We start from the raw sequence: 17,384 nt of genomic DNA, 5'->3' as shown, positions 1-17,384 counted from the left end.
GAGCTTATATTCAGGAGGTGGTGTTGGGAGACTATAAAAAAAGTAATTGAACAATTATATAAGACAATTTCGTATAGTGATGAGTACTAAGAAAAAGTAAATAGGTTGGGGAGATAATAGGTACATAGATGAGGCCTGGGGGAGAACTAGTTTTGATTGATAACCAATGAATATAATCCATTGCCTGCTCCTCCTCCCATGTCTACTCCTCTCTGGATAGATTCTGGGGTTATCTTATTTCATGCCTAGGGCTTCAAGGGCTTCTGAATGAAGTTGAAAGTAGCTTTTGCCCCTCCTCTCCCACACAACTGCCCTAGATGTTGAGGGTTTTTTGTTCTAAGGCTGTAGTTAGAATAAAGGCAACTCATCAAAACCATAAATGTTCTTTCTCTTCCTGTTCTTTTTTGTACTTCAGTCTAGCCATTACTACCTGTGTGTCTTCTCTGGACAGAACACTGTATTAGATGCTGGGTCTTCCATTCCACCCTATTCTACACATTTGGCATATCCCAGTAAGGCTTGGAGTGTCACGGTCTTTCCCCACAGGTAATCATCTAGCTGCAAATAATTTGTGCTATTGCACCTAGATTTGTGAGTCTTTTCGTTGGATTCTTCTGTTTACTTGGTTGGTTTTGGCTATGTTCTGGCCTATCTTAGTCTGCTCTGGCTCTTTAATAGATTCCCCATAGCTCCCCATAGTTAGTTGCTCAGTTGTGGCTGACTCTTCGCAACCCCATGCAGGCTTCCCTGACCATGGGATTCTCCAGGCAGGAGTACTGGAGTGGGTTGCCATTTCCTTCTCCAGGGATCTTCCAGACCCAGGGATCGAAACCAAGTCTCCTGCAATGCAAGTGGATTCTTTACCATTTGTACCACCAGGGAAGCCCATAGACCCAGGGGCTTATAAACAACAGAAATTTACACCTCACTGCTCTAAAGCCTGGGAAATCTAAGATCAAGGCATCAGTAGATTCAGTGTCTGGTGAGAGCTTGCTTCCTGGATCACAGATGGCTATCTTCTTGCTGTGTGCTCACCTGGCAGGCGGGCAAAGGTGCTCTCTGGGGCCTCTCTCATAAGAGCAATAATCCCATTCATGAGGGCAGAATAAAGTACCGCTCTAAGGTCTCATCTCCCAATACAATCACAGTGGGGATCTGGCTTCAACACGGTGGGGGTCAGTGAACAGGGGGATGGCCATGGGCAAAGATGGCAGGAGAAACACAGCACTTCCAGGCCAAGGAGAGAGCCTCGGGGGAAGCCAGCTCTGCCAGCTCTTGATTTTGGACTTTCAGCCTCCAGAACTGTGAGAAAATCAAGCTCTGTTATTTAAGCCATCTGTTTTGCTAGGGCTAGCTCAGCTGGTAAAGAATCTGCCTGCAATGCGGGAGACCTGGGTTCGATCTCTGGGTTGGGAAGATCCCCCAGAGGAGGACATGGTAACCCACTCCAGTATTCTTATCTGGGAAATTCCACAGACAGAGGAGCCTGGCGGGCTACAGTCCATGGGGTTGCAAAGAGTCAGACACGACTTAGTGACTAAGCACAACACAGTACAGCAAACTAATACAGTGAAAATGAACAGAGTCCCCTGAAACACATTTCCCGCCTACAGGACTTTTCTATTCCATCCATCCTGTCTTACTCATTTCAGACTTCACATCTTTGCTATTTCTCTTCTCTGCCCTAAAATGTGAACGTTTCTCCCCAGCATCCATTTATCTACTACTGAGAGTTGCACCTCACTTTTTCTTTAAACAATTACCCTTCTTGGGATTTCCCTGGGAATTGGGTGGTTAAGACTGTGTGCTTCCAATGCAGGGGGCACGAGTTTGGACCCTGGTCAGGGAACTAAAATTCCATATGCCGAATGACATGGTAAAACAAAACAAAACAAAACAAAAACAACCACCCTTCTCAAACTCTCAATCCATGCAGTTTGGGGGGATGCCCCACCCAGTCCAGAGATGGGGACATGCAGGTTGGCAGAAGCAGAGTCACAGGGAGGCAGGTAGGTTGAGGGCTTCTCTGCAGCCCTAAGGAAGGAGATGTTTTCCACCTGGGCTGTGAAGTGGCTAGGCTGAGATATCATTGCTGCCAGAGGCCACCACTTGCCGTATGATTGAATCGACTTAGCAGCAGCAGCAGCAGCTTTATGACAATGCAGTGAGCTCAGGGAAGCAGGGCTGAGACCACATCCTAATGACATCATCTCATCTTGATCCAGCCTTCCTTGAGCTTATTTCTTGCCTCTTTAATTACATGAACCAACCAGGAGAGCTCACCCTGCCCACTTTTTTTTTTTTTTTAAAGCAGGGTTGAATTGAGTTTTTTTAACTTGTAGCTAAAAGAGTCAAGACTTACAAACTAAACTGGACTAATTCCTGGACTAAGACTCAAGCCTTCCACTGCAAGGGGCGCAGGTTCCATTCATCCGAAGATCCCACATTTTGCGAGGTGCAGCTAAAATTAAAAAAAGACTCCGGAAAATAGTGAGGTGATTAGTGGTGTGTGTGCATGCTAAGTCACTTCAGTTGTGTCCAACTCTTTGCAACCCTATTGACTGCAGCCTCATGCCTCCCCACCCAGCCATACTGTATCACAACAGACCCTCTAAAAACCCCCAAGTGCTTTATCCTGCTCTCTCATTGGTTATTCTCTTTGGATTCTCCCAGGCCCCCTGGAAAAGGAAGTGACTTGCTAAAGGTTACATAGTAGGATTTGGGGGGTGTTGGTGACTGTGGCTGCCCACTGTGCTCTTTTAGCAGTTAGAATTAAATTTGCCTACAATGACAATAGCCCCAAATAACCGTGGCATAAATGAAACAGGAGTTTGCTTCTCTTTCGCGTGAAAGAGTGAAGGCTGGCCGTCTGGAGTAGAGGCAGCACCGTGGGAGCCAGACCTCTGCTTCTCCGCCCTTGTAGCTGTGCCACCAGTGACTTCCTCCCAAACCTGCTTCATGATGCCAGGTGCCTGCTGAAGCGCCTGCAGGCAGGGAAGAGGAGAGGAGGTTGTTTTTCCCTTTAAGAATCCCTGGCAGAAGTTGCACTTGTCATTTCTGCTTTCGTCCCATTGGACAGAATTTAGTCACACTAAGCTGCAAGAGAGACTGGGAAATGTAGTCTACATACTGGATGGCTGTAGTCCCAGCTAGTAGGGGGCAGAGCTGTCTTACCAAGGAAGGGGAAATGGACACTGAGGGGCAATTCCAGCCTCGGTCATGCCCTCTAAGTCTCTTTGGCTCACTAGTTGTTCAGCCCAGTCCCACCCCTAGGTTGTTGTTTATTGCTTCATATTTGGGTTCTATTTCCTCAGATAGTTTGTGAGCTCTCCATGGGCTAAAGTTGTATTTAATTCTTTGCATCTCTGGCTCCTAGGATTGAGCTTTTTATAGTATATCATGATAATCATTCACTGATATATGGTAAGGAAAGAAGGATTTGTTAACAGGAAACAAAAAGCTAGGTGTTATACAGCTTAATTATTACTCAAAGACATCACCCGGCAAGAAGTCAAGTCTACAGTCTTGCCCAGGCTTTGAAATCAGTTCAGTTTTAGAATCCTGGGTTTACTTCCTGTGAGCTGGAAGTTCATGGAAAAGCGAGTAAAGGTCTCTGAGTCTTATTTTGCTTATTTATTAAAATAGGAATTGTGACACCTTCCCTTCAGTGTTTCGAGAATTCTAAAGATGATTTATGTAAAATACCCAGCACATTATGGGATTCATTCACTCCCCCCTTTAATCTTCAGTAAGTGATAATGGCTTGGGGGTTGGTTACAGCTGGAGGCTATCCAGCTTTGTGTACGTCTAAGTCAGCAGCTCAAGATTACTCCCTGCCAGGAGAAAAGTGCCTTTTCTTCCTCTGACTTCTGCACTTAAGACTCAATCTTTGTCCTTGAAGAGCACAACAAAGGAAGATTCAAAATACAATTACAATGTTAATATAAGAAGTATCTAGGTTTGCACACATGACTGAATAAATAGCATCTTTTGGAAGATTTTCTCTGCAGTGACTTGCAAATAGCAACTGTAACTTAATTATTCAGAGAAGTTCCAGGCACAGCTCCTTTGCCTTTGTACCTCCCGCTTCTGGAACACTGACAAATCAGTCCTTGGGCGACTTTCAGAAAGTTATTTAGAAGGTTATTCCAACTTGGATATAGGATACTTGGTCCCAAAATATCATATTTGCTAAAGGATCAACTCCTGATTAGAAAATGCCTATAGTCTGCTTCTTTTAAATATTTCTCTAAATGAGCCAATAGGTCAATTTTTTGCTTATATTAAGTCCAGTTTTTTTTTTTTTTTCCTCATATTAAGTCCAGTTTCTGAGGTTTGCAACTGTAAGAGTCTAATACATAAGAATTATAAATTATATTTTCCCCCTTTTCAAGCACATCTTTCCTGTATTTTAGGGCAGGACCATAGCCTTTAAGGGCTTCCCTGGTGGCTCAGATGGTAAAGAATCTGCCTGGAATGTGGAGATGGATCCTTGGGTGGGGAAGATCCCTTGGAGAACAGAATGACTACCCACTCCAGTATTCTTGCCTGGAGAATCCCATGGACAGAGGAGCCTGGTGGGCTACAGTCCATGGGGTCACAAATAGTAGGACATGACTGAATGACTAACACATAGCCATCAAGCGTAAGCCTGTCGTCACACACTTACCTCAGTTCAGAAGGGACCCAGACATTTCTCATGTTTAGAAGGAAAAAGCAAGCAACTACTGATGGGAAGGATGTTCCAACCTAGACTCCGCAGGAGCAAAATACTTCATCCAAAGAAATGTTGCACCTTCTACCTATAATAGTCTGTTTCATTCTTTTTAGCAAGGCTCTTCTCTTCTTTCCTTTAAACATCTGTGTGTGTTAGCTGTTCAGTGGGGTCTGACTCTTTGCAACCCTATGGGCTGTAGCCTGCCAGGTCCCTCTGTCCGAGGAATTCTTCAGGCAAGAATACTGGAGTGGGTTGCCATTCCCTTCTCCAGGGGATCTTTCCTGCCCAGGGATAGAGCCCAGGTCTTCTGCATTGCAGGCAGATTCTTTACTGTCTGAGCCACCAGGGCAGCCCATCTTAAACGTCTTAAGCATCTGTTAACTTAGCATGAGGCACTCACTTTTAAAGCTCCTTCCTGAGCTTGCATCCTAAGCTTCCTCTCTGACATCCACCGGTGAATACTGTCCCTGTTTTAGATACACAGACATCAACACCTGTGACCAGAGAGTGACCAGGCTCCTTGACACCCTTCCTCCTCTGTTGTCCTGCTGTGACCTCTGCTCCAGTTCAGGCCCCCCTTCCTGTCTGCCTATCCTCCTCAGCAAAGCAAAGGAGTCCTGTTTAGGAGGAAGACTCTAGGGTGACTGCACACATCTATTCCTTTTTAAAGCATTAATCTGCCCCAGCACTCCTTGCTTTTTTTTTTTTTTTTTTGCATTTTTAATGGGAGGAAATGTATTTGCCATGAATGGAACAGCAGCCATTGTCTTGGCTCTGTATTCTTCTTCAGTGCTTTTCTTCAGTGGTTTCAAGCAGCGTGCATCCCTTGCTTTTGTAATTGCTTAAGCCTATACTATCGTGTAATGTAGTTTTTTTTTTTTTAATGTTTCTTTCCTTTATTAAAAAAAAAAAACCATTTTGGAGTGTGGTGTACAGACATACCTCCCCTGGCTTTGGGTAGGATACAAGCTCCAGATAGAAAGACAGGAGTTGTGGAGGGACAGTACTGGGGGTCTAAAGGGGCTGAGCCCTTCAGCACTTCTGGGCAGGGGCCGGGCACCATGGTGGGCAGGTGGGCCGGCTGGCATATGGCCACCACGGCAGGTCTGCAGCATCACCCCTCCCAGGCAGTCAGGTCTGCCGTCTGCGTCCACTGCTGCAGAGGCTGGGAGGGATCATCCAGGGAGACTGGACAGGCTCATGACTATAGTGTGGCTGTCAGTTACAAAGCCTAAGATGTGACTCAAGCTGGTCAGTGTCCCTGTGAGGTGGAAGATTATGGAAAAGCTTATTTTGCCTATCTATTAAAATGGGAACTGTGATACCTCCCTTTCAGTGTTGTGAGAATTCCAAAGATGATTTATGTTAAATGCCCAGCACATGATGGGTTTCATTCACTCCTCTCTTTAATCTTCAGCAAGTGATACCAGCTTGAGGGTTCGCTACAGCTGGACGCTATCCAGCTTTGTGAGTGTCTACGTCAGCAGCTCAGGGTTACTCCAGGACAGGAGAAAAGTGTCTGGGTCGAAATGCCAACATGATTAGGCTAGATCATTACGAGGGACTGAGACGGATGCAGGAGGAATGACCATCTCTCTCTTCTCTTTTGGGATTGCAGCCTGGAGGGATCACAAATGGAACACCTCCAGTGGCCATCTTTCCCACCATGCAGAAAGAGCCTGCCTGGGAGTGAAATAATGGAGAAGGAAGCCAGCTCAGAGAGGCAGGAGAGAGCTCAGTGACCAGCAGGAGGTTCCCCCAAGCCTGGACTTTAAGCAAAGTTTCTGATGTTTATGACAGGAAGACTCTAAAATATACGGCTTAAAATCATCTTTCCCCTCCTTGTTACGCACAGCTCTTCTATATTTGGGGCCAAGGCTTTATAAACACAGGCTGGTACAACGTCGGGGCGCTGAAATAATAAACAAATATTCACAGGCAGTCTTGTGTATCTCTTCACTTCAACCAATCCCTGAGCCAGACTAGGACCATGTCTTTGTTTCAAGTCAAATTTGAAAGCTTTAAATCTTTCTTATGTGTGTATCTTGCCATCTCAGTTTTGACTGGGAGCTCTTGAATGACAACATGAATGTTTCTATCTTTTCGGTGTCCCTGAACACTGCTCAATATATTGCAGGTACAAAATCCCTTACCCAAAGTCTTGGGGGTCATTTGTGTTTCAGAACTCAGAATATTTTCCATTTTAGAAAGGTAACACAGAGCATCAAAGTCCCCAGTGGGGTCTCAGGAAGTTCCTTGTAACTAACTGCAGTGATATATTTGCATGTGATATTAACACTGATGGGAGTAAATGAAGACTGAATGACCTCATATTATTGTGGGTCAAGGTTTGCAAACAAGTGAGTCTTTAAATAATTTTGTATTTTGGAACTTCTGAGGGTTTAGAATTGGGCGTCAGGGTCTGTGTCCCTATTATCTGTCCTTCATCACTCTTACTTCCTAATATTTAGGTGTCTTTGCTTCCTTGCTCTGATTTCATTTTCCAGGATTACAAGAGTATTGAATAATAAGTGGCAGGGACCATTCTTGCTTTAGTCCTGACTCCAGCAGGAAAGAACATATTCGGGGTGTGTTGAGCTAATTTTTGATAGTAGCATCTAGAGAAAAGAGGTCATTTTGCTTATGTCTACGTACCTATAAACTTGTGGCTGTAAAAATGTAAACACTCATGATTCTAATTTCTAGGGGATTATAAGAAATTTATCCACATAATATTAAGAAGCTCTTCTTTTTTTAAAAGTTAAGTTTGTTTATTTATTTTATTTTTCACTGAGCTGGGTCTTCATTTCTTTGTGAAGGCTTTCTCTAGTGCAGTGCGCTGGGGCTCACTGGTGTGGGGCTTCTCACTGCAGTGGCTTCTCTTGTTGCAGAGCATGGGCTCTTGGCCCACACGGGCTTCAGTAGTTGTGGCCCACGGGCTTAGTCACTCCGTGGCGTGTGGAATCTTCACGGGCCAGGGATCGAACCTATGTCCCCTGCAGTGGCAGGCAGATTCTTATCCACTGTACCACCAGGGAAATCCAAGAAGCTCTTCTACTTAAACATTTTCAAAATGGTATAAAATGAATCTTTTCTACCCTTTTTCTTATGTAATTTGGGTCCACCCCCCAAAACAAAGAAGATATTTATAGAATTAATAAAAGATCTTTCTAAGTAAATGCATGGATCCAGACAAGGGTGTAACAAATATTTTACAATTATAGTCTTCACCACAGATTTTTCTAGAGGACTGACAGTTGGAATGGAAGTATAAAGTCAATAATTATCTAAAGACTGACTTAGTCTTTATGCTTTTAAGAATAGCTCAGTGGATAAAGAATCTGCCTGCAATGTAGGAGATACAGTAGATGTGGGTTCAATCCAGCAGTCTTATACAATAATTTCAAGAAACTACAACCTCAAAGTATATATATATAACATGAAAGCTAAAATGAAAATATTTAAAAGGAATTGGAGAAAAAGTAAAGATATACCTTCAATAGAATACTTTAGAAAGATCATTGGGAAACCTGCAAAAAAAAAAAAAAAAAATCAGAGTCAGAAAAAGCCATAGACAGAGTCCAACAAGAGTTACCAAACAAACAATAACCAAAACATACAAAACCCCACAAAACTATGGGGAAAATATCTCACCTGTAAATGAGAAACAGGTGTATATCAAACAGAGTATATCAAAGAAACAGAGCATATCAAAACTGTTTTAGGAAAGAAAGATACATTTAGGATCAGTCTGAAGTTTATGAGAAAAGATTGAAATAAATACAGAGAAAATAAAGCAGAGAAAGCCCCTCTACCAAGCCCCTAACAACAAATAAAAAGGAATTGTGTATCAGAGTGCACCACACCTGCCGATGTGTGAGAAAGCTATGCTAGGGTGTCCGGTCTCTGAGATTCAAGTCGCAACTCCTGACCCCTCTTCCTCTCCTCCAACACTGGGATTTTCCCCAGGGTCCTCACTAGCGTGTTGTAATCCAGAAGGGAGCCAGAACCGTTAACAAAAAACGTAAACTGCCCTCACCATCCCCACCCCTTGGGCCACTAAGCTGCCCTTCACTCCAGGACGATTTGTTTGGACAGAACTAAGCTCTGTAGAATCAAGCAGATCATAACATTTTAAAAGGAAAGTGAAATTCTATTTTAAGGGAAACTTGCTAAAACAACGCAGAGACCAGCTATTTTTGGATCACGAAATACTTTCATATCTTTAAGGAGAGACCATTCTGTTTCCTGTATAGTCCCTGACGGGAAATACTAGCTATTAAAAATTGTTGCAATTCTATTGTTTTACTTATTTTCTACAAATAATTTCTCAACTCAGTCTATTATCATGATACTATGATAATTTATCTTCTGGTGCATAAAGTGTTAAGCTTTAACATGTCTAAAATATACCAATGACTATAGTATTGTGATTTGCTTGCTATCAGAGGACTTGTTTTTCCTTGGAAAAGTCAGGTTTTAGCTTTTTAAAGAAGGAACCCAGGGGCATTCCCTGATGGTCCAGTGGTCAGAACTCGGCACTTCCACTGCTGGGTCCTGGGTTCAAACCCTGACTGCGGAACTAAGATCCCGCAAGTTACACTGTGTGGCAAAAAAAAAGAAAGAAGAAGAAGAAAGAAAGGAGCACAATTTTAAGAGAGAATGCTCTTTCCAATTTAAAAGGGTCTGAAGAATGAGACAGAAGGTCATTTACAAGCATACGCGTTGAGCATTTACACTAAACCACCCCAGAGCAGTAAGTCTACACCGCAGCCCTCACTGCGGTCCCTGTGGGAAGATGGAGAGAGATGGCCTGCCTCCCTGTCCTCCACCAGGATGTGTTGAATGGATTCTCTTCTGCAGAAATAGAGCTTAAGAGATGGGGGCTGAGGACTAGAGTTTACCTGGAAGCTGAGCCTGACTGAGAGCAGAAGCGCTGGCCAATGTCCAGTTTGGGGGACTGTCATAGGAGCTGGGAGCATACAGTTCTCCACGGAGGGTCCTAAGGAAGGAAATCAGCCCCAGTCTATCTCTCTATGGGTTACTGTAAGGCTTAAACAAAAAATCAATGGGACTGCTGCTAGATCTAGGCCCCAGAGAACTGAAAGCAGGGACTCAAGCAGACACTTGAACACCCGTGTTCATAGCAGGGCTCTTCCTGAGGGCCTAAAAGTGGAAACCATCTAAATGTCTGTCAACAGACACGTGAATAAACAAATCATGGGAGATGCACACATGGAGTGTCATCTCGCCATCCAAAGAGAATGAAATTCTAAGTGACGTTGTGGATGAACCTTGGAAACATACTAAGCGAAATAAGCCAAATGCCAAAGGATGACTATGATTCCAATGCGACCCCACGGACTGCAGCCCGCTAGGCTGCCAGGTTCCTCTGTCTGAGGAATTTTCCAGGCAAGAGTACTGGAGTGAGTTCCCATTTCCTTCTCCAGGGGATCTTCCCAACCCAGGGATCGAACCCGGGTCTCCTGCACTGTGGGCAGACTCTTTACTGTCTGAGCCACCAGGGAAGCCCATATGAGGTACCTAGAAGAGGCACATTCATAGTAAAAAGTAGAGAAAGGACCGTGAGGAGTGCGTAATGGGGCAGTACTGTTTAATGTACAAAGCTGGAACTAACCTGGTGGCCCAGTGGCTAAGGCTCCATGCTCCCAGTGCGGGAGGCCTGGGTTTGATCCCTGGTCAGGGAACCAGATCACATACGCCACAACTAAGAGTTCAAATGCTGCATGCAGCAACTAAAAACGAGATCTTGAACGCTGCAATTAGAAGACACTGCATGCTGCAACTAAGACCAGGGGCAGCCAAATACATCAACAAAAATAAATATTTAGAAAAAAAAAAAGAATTGAGCTGGCTATGCTAGTGCTTTTGCCTTGAAAAAAATTGGTTCAGAGCTTTTGTTTAGCGTGATGAAAATGAAAAAACTTTATTTAGTTGTGGTATCTGTACAGCATTGTGAAGTACGTATTGCATCCAAACTATACACCTAAAGTAGCTAAAATGGCAAATTTTGTGTTATGTGTATTTTGCCACAATCAAAACCAAAAACAAAATAAAAGGCAATGTAATACTCAAAACTTAAAATTGCCACAAAGTTCCCTTGTCTGCCTGACACAGTGATTCTCCCAATAAATGCTAGTTTCTCTTCCTTCTCTGACCCCACCGTCCCAACCCTGACATTCCCCACTCTTAGCTCTTAGGCAATAGTTGATGCTCCAGGACACCTCCATATATTTAATTTATTCTTACTTTGGAGAAAGTTGTTCTTAAACATCCTTGAAAGAGGTTGCAAAGCGAGACTCAATTCCAAGAGTTTCCTTTCTGTCTCTGTTGTCATCAGGGTCCCCCTCTCTATTTTCCCAACCACAGACCCATGAGGACCTCATCATTAAGAAAACCAACCAACCAACCAAACAAACAAAAAACCTTGAAGCCATATTTTCCTCCAGAAACTGCCCCAATTCAGAACTGCCTGTCCTGTTTCTACTCAACTCTGTCCTTGACCACTGCCATCTGGCCTCCCTCACCACCACACAACTGAAATGACTGGTGTCAAGAGGACCAATGATTCCCCCTTTGCCCAAACCAAGAGTCAGTGCCCACCTTCCTTGGCCTCACTCTGGCACCTGGTGGTGACCACTTCCTCTTGATGCACCATCTTTTCTTGGCTCCTTTGGTGTCTTCTTCTAGCTTTGCTCCTTCTTTGACATTCCCTCTCGATCTCCTTTGCTGACTCCTTCTCTGGTATTCTAAAGTTTGAAGCTCATTTTATATTCTATATTTTTGCCCTCAATGATCTCATCCTGTGTCATGGCTGTAAATGCCATTCATAAGCTGATGACTTCAAATTTATTACTCTAGTCCTGACCTTTCTCTTGAACACCAGACTCATAAATTCAGTGGCCGACTAAACTTCTCCAACACCATTTGATAGGCATCTCAAATTTAAGAGATCTAAAAAAAGAACTTTTTGCCCATCTTAACTGCCCCACTCACAAGCAAGTTTTTTCTTCATCTTCCCCATCTTGACCAATATAACTACCATCTGCAGCTCAAACCCTACGGACCTGAACCCTGCTGAAACTGCGATGGCGTCCTACTGCACTCAGAATGAATGACACTCTGGACAAAGTCCCTCAGGCTGAGATGAACAGGCCGCTGCCCACCTGTGACATCATTTGGCGCACCCTCTCTTTCTCTCAGTGAACCACGTATTGAGTCTTCTGTTTCCAGGACACGTTGAGCTCAGTCCTGCATTTCTGCCAGCTGTTCGCCTGCCTGGAAGGCCCTATCCCCAGATACAGCTTCAGCTGATTTTTTCCCTTGGCTTCTCTGTGTGCTTTGTGGAATCGTCTGTTTCCCGACCCAAGGCCCTCAGCAGTGAGACTATGGAGTCCTAACCACCAGGCCACCAGGGAATTCCCAGCTGATTCTTTCTTGTCATGTAAGTGTCTGCTCGGATTATATTCCCTTAGAGGAGACTTGCTTTACCTTCTCATCTAAAGTGATGCTTTCCCCACCATTATTTTTGTATCCCCCTCTTTCAGAATTCATCATTATTTGCCATTATTTTGAGTATTTTTTGTTTGGTTTTTTAGATTTTCTGTTTTCTCCAGTTTGAATGTAAGTTCCATGAGACAGAGGATGTCATCTGTCTTGTTTACTGGGTAACTAGAGCCTGACTGGAATTTGAGGTGCTTAATAAAGGAGATCAGCCCTGGGATTTCTTTGGAAGGAATGATGCTAAAGCCGAAACTCCAGTACTTTGGCCACCTCATGCGAAGAGTTGACTCATTGGAAAAGACTCTGATGTGGGAGGGATTGGGGGCAGGAGGAGAGGGGACGACAGAGGATGAGATGGCTGAATGGCATCACCGACTCGATGAATGTGAGTTTGAGTGAACTCCAGGAGTTGGTGATGGACAGGGAGGCCTGGTGTGCTGTGATTCATGGGGTCACAAAGAGTCGGACAAGACTGAGCGACTGAACTGAACTGAACTGAATAAAAATTTGGACATGAATGAATAATTCTCACTTTAACAAATGCATAGCTGATAAGGACTTCCCTGGTGGTCCGGCAGTTAAGACTCTGCACTCCCAATGCAGAGGGCCCAGGTTCAATCTCTGGTCCGGGAACCAGATCCCATTTGCCACAATTAAGATCAGGCACAGTTAAAATAAATAAATAAATACAATATTTTAAAAAAGGAAGTGCATGGCTGATTGCTCTATACGTTGGTAATCTGGCACTGTGCTGACCCCCACGTCTCTGTTGGAGTTAACCACCCAGGGAAGCAGAATGTCTCAGGGTCTTGGAGGGGCAGACATACAGTAGATAGAATATATATTAATATTTATGCAGTGGCCTTTGAGTTTATGTGCACTTTGCCTTGGTGAAGTAGAGCAGGCAGCATGGATGGTCTGCTGAAGCTCTGTGTCTAGAATGTTCTCTCTAATGACGCCCATAAGCAATATTATTCTATAGCATCCTGGCTCAAAAACCCCATTTTCAGATACTCTGCCAGCTGGGTGGTATCAAAGGAATTTGAAATCATCTTGTCTGGTTGCGTCTCACCAACCTGTTTAGGAAGCTGGTGAAGAAAACCATCTCAGGATTGGCTTGGAAAGGTCTCTTTTTCAAGGAAACTTGACTGCAAACTGATTTGTTTGATGAATTTGAGAGAGAGAGACAGCAAAGATGAGCAGCGAATACTGGAATCTGAAATATGGCCCTGGTAAAGACTGACCATGTTTGCCTGGGTCCTGCCAAAGAGTAAAGAGGAGATAAATCCCCTGGGGCTAAATATGACAGGCAATTCGCAGTAGTTGGTGAGTAGGTCCACTTGGATCATGATGATTTTCCTAGACTAAGATTCTTTGAAGATGTGCTTGTGAATTGCAGTCATCTCTTTTTTTGCTGACCTAGAAATTCCCAGATGATAGTCATGAAGTTAGTGGCCTCCTGACCAGGCACTGGACTAGAAGTCTGTGTGTATGGTCTCATTTGATTCTCGCAACAGTCCTCTGAAACCATAACATTATTGCTATCAATCTTATTATTGATACAAAACTCACCCAAAGCTATACAGGAAGCGAGCAGCAGCCTTTCCATGAACTCTTTGTCCATTTTCTCAAATTAGGAATCCTTATTCAGATGATCTTTGGGTGGGCTTCAGAGTTCCTGCAAACAACATGAAATTGCGTGTGAAATTTTTCATCTCATGCAAACAGAGAGAGTTTACAATTCTCATCAAATTTTCTAAGGGGTTGTAACCACAAAAGATTAAGAAGCACTAAGAAAGGGGAAAAGAGGACTTTCCTGGTGGTCCAGTGGTTAAGATTTTGCCTTCCATTGCAAGGGTGTGGGTTTGATACCTGGTCAGGGAGATGAGGTCCCACATGCCTCGTGGCCAAAAAACCAAAGCATAGAGCAGAAACAATATTGTAACAAACTCAATAAAGACTTTAAAAATGGTCCACATATAAGAAAATCTAAAACAAAAAGAAAGAGAAAAGGATTATAATTTGTCCTAGAGCAGTTTCTATACTTTGTTTTGTCTAAAACTTAAGTGTGCTGTGCTTAGTCACTCAGTCATGTCTGACTCTTTGCGACTCCATGGACTGTAGCCCTCCAGGCTCCTCTGTCCATGGGGATCTTCCAGGCAAGAATACTGAAGTGGGTTGCCATGCCCTCCTCCAGGGGATCTTCCCAACCCAGGGATCAAACCCAGGGCTTCCGAATTGCAGGCGGATTATTTACTGTCTGAGCCACCAGGGAAGCCCCTAAAACTTATCTATTCACCAAGAAAACAACCTTTCTTTGCACTTTGTTTCTTTAATGTGTATAAGGAAAAAGGAAAGCAGTGGTATGTCGAAGATGCTTTTTAAAATTACACTCCCACCAAGAACCAATAACCACCCTAGAGTATAGGCGCTGAGTTCTGCCTTCTGCTCTCCTCAGAAGCCCGAGGCCCAGTATTTCCTATTCCTTTGGTGTCCAAATGGGAAAGTGCGTACAGCTTTGTTTTCCTTATGATGAAAACCCAAGATACGTGAGAGCTTTTCAAAGAGGAATATTTCTTGACCATAGATCACCTGCCAAGCTCTTTGCTTTGGCTGAGACCAAAAACATGTGTGGAACAGTTCTTGACTCTGGAGATCAATACTTCAGTAGGGGAAGCAGATAGGCAAGGGCACAATTTCCTTCATGTATAAAGAATCTCTATAAATCAATGCAAAAGACTAATTTCCCAGTGAAAAGGTTGCAAGGGCTATTAAGAGACAAGCCCCAGAAAAGGAAATGCACAGGATTCTTAACCGTGAAACTATGCTTTACCTGATTCATAACGTGAGATATACATGGAAAACTAAAATGAGATGGCATGGCTTACCTTCGACTGACAAAGATATAAAATCTGGCAACCGTTGTGTTGGCAAGGGATCAGGAAAAAGACACTATCACATGTATTACTGGTGGGAATATACATGAGTAAAACATTTATGGAAGATAATTTGATGGTATTCAACACTTAACATCAAAGGGACAGAAGAGCCAATGGAAAGAGTTTCCAAAACTTGAACAACCTGAGTTATAAAATAAATAAAATACTGTTGGAATTATAACCTAGAGTACGACATAAACACCCATGCATCTATACTGATATAAGCAAGTCAGTAAATAAATAGGAAGAAGAGACAAATTTCCACTGCAGAAACATTCCAAGTAATTTATACAGAAATTCTGCCTTCAAGGAGGTAGGATGTAACTTTCACCACTGGCTGCATGATCATGGCTTCCTCCCAAGAGTAAAGGGGTGGGGAGTGGTTTTAGAGAAACCTGACACATACCACTGCAGCTGAATGATCAAGGTCAACATCAACAGCAGTTAAGTTGTGTTGATAGTATATACTCTTGCTAGGATATGATTAAAAAAAAAACAACACGCCATTTTATTGCTGTGATCTTCCTCCCCCAAGACACATAACTCCAGTTTAATCATAAGAAAAACATCAGACAAATTCCATTAGGGGGACTTTCTATGAATACCTGACCAGTACCCTGAATATTTATTGTAAGGACTGAATCTGAATCTGAAGCTCCAATACTTTGGCCATCTGATGGAAAAAGGCAACTCATTGGAAAAGACTGTGATGCTGGGAAAGACTGAAGACCAAAGGAGAAGGGGGTGACAGAGGATGAGATGGTTGGCTGGCATCACTGACTCAATGGATGTGAGTTTGAGCAAGCTCTGGGAGATAGTGAAGCACAGGGAAGCCTGGCATGCTGCAGTCCATGGGGTTGCAAAGAGTTAGACACGACGTAGCGACCAAACAACAACCACCACCTCTCTGTATATTTCTAAGGAGGAGCTAATGAGAGAAGGGACAAAAAGAGCTGACCAGGGACAAGTCATAGGATCAATGGGGAATAATGAGGCCTAACTGGGACCAGCAACTATGAACTTCCAGTGGCAGCCATCTGTGGGCTTCTCTCTTTTCTTGAAGCAGCCTACTAGATCCTGGATTTATATACTGCGTGGAACAGATGGACTAGAGGCTCTGGAGCTGAGGGCTAGACAGCAACAAGCAAAATGGTGCTGGGAGGAGAAGGGAGCAAGACCTGGAGCAGCCAGGTAAGGGGGAAAACAGAGGTGATGAATAGCAAAAGCTCTGGATTTGGTTTAAGAGTGTGGGTGGTGGTAGAGCAGAGTGAGATGAAATTCTGCTTCTGGTCCAAGGGTGGGTCCCAAAAGTGTGAAATTTGAAGGCCTTGCCATAAGAAACCATCATATATTCACATAAGCAAGTGCTAAGTAGCTCTCAAGTAAGGGAAATGGGAAAAGCAGAGGAAAAGAGGTAGGAAAATATAAAGGGTGGGCGAGAAATGTTAAATAATCCTACTTGGTTAAATTGGAAGGTCTACATATGGGTTATTTTGGGACATATATTGGAAAAGGTAAGTTGGGGCCAGATTTGCCAAGTTTCTCAACTGGAGAAGCTGTGTCTGCACACAGTGTTAATAACGTCTTCTTGTTCAAGTCCAACCGCTTGCCAGAGGTAGAAGTTAGGGGTGGAGATCACAGAGATAGACCAAAGGATTTAGGCTGAGGGCCAGCTTTCCTGATTTCTGCAGCAATGGCATTTAAGGAAAAATCAAGGGATGGGACTTCCCTGGTGGTCCAGCGGTTACGAATCTGCCTTCCGATGCAAGGGATGTGAGTTTGATCTCTAGTCAGGGAACTAAGGTACAACTAAGACTCGGCACAATGGCACCCCACTCCAGTACTCTTGCCCGGAAAATCCCATGGATGGAGGAGTCAGGTGGGCTGCAGTCCATGGGGTCTCTAAGAGTCAGACACGACTGAGCGACTTCACTTTCACTTTTCACTTTGCTGCATTGGAGAAGGAAATGGCAACCCACTCCAGTGTTCTTGCCTGGAGAATCCCAGGGACGGGGGAGCCTGGTGGGCTGTCGTCTGTGAGGTCACACAGAGTTGGCCACGACTGAAGTGACTTAGCAGATAAATAAATACAAATTTAAAAAGAAAGAAAAAGGCAAGAGGAGCTGCTATAGATCAAGAATCTTAAGAGGTATAACAATCAGATGAACTATTTAGCTCTTTTTTGGCTACTGACTCAAACAAAG

At 43.7% G+C, this 17,384-nt stretch overlaps 1 long non-coding RNA gene across 1 annotated transcript; it reads right to left on the bottom strand.

Annotated features, from left to right (window-relative positions):
* Positions 1-7,466: 7,466 nt before the first annotated feature.
* On the bottom strand, positions 7,467-11,564 carry LOC147366340 (uncharacterized). Its single transcript, XR_015133321.1, has 3 exons — positions 11,342-11,564; positions 8,212-8,247; positions 7,467-7,713 (listed from the first exon to the last, which is right to left on the bottom strand). It is a non-coding gene; the product is annotated as an uncharacterized LOC147366340 (long non-coding RNA).
* Between the last annotated feature and the right edge of the window lie 5,820 nt (positions 11,565-17,384).

This window comes from Bos grunniens, chromosome 9, assembly GCF_055505025.1.
Source record: "Bos grunniens cultivar Pamir isolate PY7600 chromosome 9, Bosgru_T2T1.0, whole genome shotgun sequence".
Classification (NCBI taxonomy): domain Eukaryota; kingdom Metazoa; phylum Chordata; class Mammalia; order Artiodactyla; family Bovidae; genus Bos; species Bos grunniens.
This window is presented reverse-complemented; position numbering and strand designations above follow the sequence as displayed.